General features: G+C 52.6%; 1 pseudogene; it reads right to left on the bottom strand.

Moving 5' to 3' along the window:
* Positions 1-253: 253 nt before the first annotated feature.
* LOC132893539 (uncharacterized) lies at positions 254-3169 on the bottom strand (annotated as a pseudogene).
* Between the last annotated feature and the right edge of the window lie 974 nt (positions 3170-4143).

The raw sequence follows: 4143 nt of genomic DNA on the forward strand, positions 1-4143 counted from the left end.
AGCTGCATTCTGTCTTGAGCGACCGCTACCTCTCGGTGCTGGTTTGTCGGGGTGTAGAGCATGGAATTCTTGTTTGAGGAGCAGGTCTAGAATGGCCTTAGTGGTAACCCAGCTTTGTTCTTCGGGTCCATATCCCTCCCAATCTACCAGGTATTCGACTTACAGTGGTGCTTGAAAATTTGTGAACCCTTTTGAATTTTCTATATTTCTGCATAAATATGACCTAAAACATCATCAGATTTTAACACAAGTCCTAAAAGTAGATAAAGAGAACCTGTAAAGGTGTTGACACAGTGGGGAGACACAGACACAGAGGATAGATTTAAAAGCCCGAACTCAGGAAAACTTTAATCCTCTCAAAACTTACTGCATGTCAGTTTTATATGTAAAGTCTAGATGCGCCAACCGACGTCATCATAACGCGACACAGTAAAGAGCAAAACAACGACTCAACAGGTAATGCAGAACATGACAGAAACAATCATTTCAATTGAACACATGCCCCCCCCAGAATTCACAAAGGCAGACAAGTTCATCCAGTGAGGTGGGCGCAGTGCTCGGCCAAAATTACTCTGGCCTTCAGGCGCTGGGGCTACAGGAACAGGAAGTTCAGGGTTTGTGGACTGTGGAAGCATGGTAGATGGCGGACGGCCCTGCCGCGGGGGCTGGGCAACCACCACTGGAGAATCCAAGTCCAAGTGAGCGGGTTTAAGGCAGTCCACTGATACCTGGTCTCGCTTGCCCCCAATGTCAATGACAAAAAATTTGTCCCCCGTTTCCAGCACCCAGAATGGACCATCGTAGAGTGGGCACAAGGGGCTGCGGTGAGCATCATGATGGACGAAAACATATGCCGCATCCTGCAGTCCTGGTAAGAGCTGTGAACGCGGCATGCCATGCTGAGAGGTGGGCACTGGCGCAAAAACCTGGGCACCCTGGAGGTGCGCCTGCCGCTGCTGACCAGCAGACCATGGGCGGGTAACATCAGGCAAGAAATCACCCGGCACCTGCAGAGGCTGCCCATAGACCAATTCGGCTGCAGAAGAAAGTAGATCCTCTTTGGGAGCAGCCCGCAGCCCCAACATTACCCAAGGCAAATGATCCACCCAGCTTTCGTCACGGAGGCTTGCCCGTAATGCAGCTTTCAATGAACGGTGAAACCGCTCACATAGTCCATTGGCTTGTGGGTGGTAGGCTGTGGTACAGTGTATCTGCGCTCTGAGGCTGTTGGTGACTGCAACCCATAACTCCGACGTGAACTGAGAGCCGCGGTCTGATGGTATGTCAGAAGGGACACCAAAACGGGCTACCCATGTGCTCAGGAATGCCCATGCGACATCAGCCATGGAGATGGACTGGAGCAGAATGGCCTCGAGCCAACGAGTGGTGCAGTCAACCACAGTGAGCAGGTGCGTAAAGCCCCGGGAGATCGGCAAGGGTTCCACCACGTCCACATGTGCGTGGTCGAAACGTCTCTCCGGGACATGAAAGGTTTCAAGAGGGGCTTTGGAGTGATGTGCACCTTAGCCCGCTGACATTCAAGGCAGGCGGCGGCCCAGTCATGAACATCCTTTTTGAGGCCATGCCAAACAAACTTTGCTGCCACCAGCTTCTGTGATGCTCTCCTGCCAGGGTGGGAAAGGCCATGCACCACATCAAACACCTGCCTGCACCAACTGCCAGGAACAATGAGTCGGGCCTGACCTGTGGATACATCACAAAGCAGGGTGACACCTGCATTGCCAAAAGGAACATCCGCCAAACGCAGTCCACTGATGGCAGTCCTGTATGCCTGAACGTCAGCGTCATGGACCTGGTCCGCCACCATGTGGACATAATCCACCCCGAGATGCACTGCCCCTGCAAACCGATGAGAGAGACAGTCCACCACATGATTATCTTTCCCTGCCACATGACGGATATCCATTGTGAACTCCAAAATAAAGGGAAGCTGACGCTGCTGCCAGGCAGACCATGGCTCTGAAACCTTGGCCATAGCAAAGGTTAAGGGCTTGTGGTCCACGAAAGCAATGAATGCTCAGCCTTCCAACAGGAAACAAAAGTGTCATATGGCCAGGAACAGGCCTAGCAGCTTTTGGTCAAACGTGCTGTACTTCCTCTCAGCTGGGCGCAACTGTCGGCTGAAAAAGGCCAGTAGCTGCCAAGCGCCATCAACTAGCTGTTCATGGATGGCCCCGATGGCATACTCAGAGGCGTCTGTCGTGATGGCAATAGGGGCATCCGGGGATGGGTGTGCTAGCATGGTGGCATTGGCCAAGGCTGTCTTGGTGTCCATGAACGCCTGAGTCCTTTCCTCTGTCCAGTCAACTGTGTGCTTAGTAGCCTTACCCTTAAGAGCTTCATAGAGGGGATGCATGAGGTGGGCTGCATGTGGGACGAAACGATGGTAGAAAGTCACCATGCCTAGAAACTCCTGTAGGGCCCTGACCGTGACCGGCCGTGGGAACTGGCATATGGCCTCCACCTTCGCAGCCAGTGGAGCTGCGCCCTTGCTCGTGACATGGTGGCCAAGGAAATCAATAGCAGACAAACCAAACTGGTACTTGGCTGTGTTGATGATCAGGCCATGATCGCTCAAATGCTAAAATAGAACCCTGAGGTGCACCAGGTGTTCAGCCTTGGAAGTACTAGCGACGAGAATGTCATCCAAGTACACAAAAACAAATGGCAGGTCGCGCAGAACACTGTCCATGAGTCGCTGAAAAGTCTGAGCAGCGTTTTTTAACCCAAATGGCATGCAGAGGAATTCGAACAAACTAAAAGGAGTGATGACAGCGGTCTTGGAAATGTCCTGTGGATGCAGCGGCACCTGGTGATAACCACGGATGAGGTCCACCTTTGAAAAAATGACCTTACCAGCCAACCGGGCAGAAAAGTCCTGAATATGAGGAACAGGGTAGCGGTTGGGTGTAGTGGCCTCATTCAAGCAGCGGTAGTCACCACACAAATGCCATCCTTCACCAGGCTTCTGAACCATGTGTAATGGTGAAGCCCAAGGGCTGTTAGAATGCTGTACAATGCCAAGGTACTCCAGCGTCTCGAACTCTGCCTTGGCAATGGCGAGCTTCCCAGGATCCAAGCGCCTAGCGCGCGCATGAACTGGGGGACCAACAATTGCGATGTGGTGCTCCACACCATGTCTGACCATGCCGGATGAGAAAGTTGGTTGGGTGAGGGTGGGGAACTCCCCCAGGAGGCGTGAGAACTCATTCGCCGCAAAGGTGCTGGACAGACAGGACGAACTGGAACAGCTACATGTTCAGGGGAGTGATGTAAAAGTCTCTGCGTTGATCAGTCATCGGTTTCTAATGTCCACCAGAAAGCCATGAGCGCAAAGGAAATCTGCACCCAGTAGGGGCATGGACACTCTTGCCACCACAAAGTTCCAGGTAAACTGTTGTCCACCGAAAGACACCACGGCGCTGCACTCACCGAAAGTCTGGATGGAGCTACCATTCGCGGCCTCCAATACGGGACCCCGTTTACCCTGCTGAATGTCCAAGTCTGTAGCAGGCAAGACGCTTACCTGCGCACCTGTGTCACAGAGGAAACAACGTCCGGAAACAGCATTGGTGACAAACAGCAAACTGCCTGCATGGCCGACGCTCATTGCTGTAAATGAGCGCCAGCCCCCCCATTTCCTGACACCTTGAAGTGACAGGGTGGGCGGCACTTTGTAGCCTTGGGCCTGAAATGAGCGTGGTAGAAACACAGGCCTTGCTTCCTTTGTTGCGCTGCAGTGACGAGAGGTGGCGCTGATTCTGCAGCACAATGGTGGACAGCTGCCTTGCAGTGCTGCATGAAAGAAAAAAAACTTATCTGCCTCCTTAGCCAGGTTGCACGGGTCACTGATGGAAGAACCAGCAAGCATCGATCTCACCTCCCCTGGGAGCTGCTGAAGGAAGAGCTCCCTGAAGATAAAACAAGGCTCATGTTTGCTGAGGAGAGACAGCATGTGGTCCATCATTTCCGAAGGCTTTGTGTCACCCAAACCGCTCAATGAAAGCAAACGGCGGGCTCGTTCAGAATCGTTCAGTTCGAAAGTCCCCACCAAAAGTGCTTTAAGGCTGCCATATTTATCCTCAGCTGGAGGATTCTGCAGCAAACTCATGACTCTGACAG

This window comes from Neoarius graeffei, chromosome 10, assembly GCF_027579695.1.
Source record: "Neoarius graeffei isolate fNeoGra1 chromosome 10, fNeoGra1.pri, whole genome shotgun sequence".
NCBI classification, from domain to species: domain Eukaryota; kingdom Metazoa; phylum Chordata; class Actinopteri; order Siluriformes; family Ariidae; genus Neoarius; species Neoarius graeffei.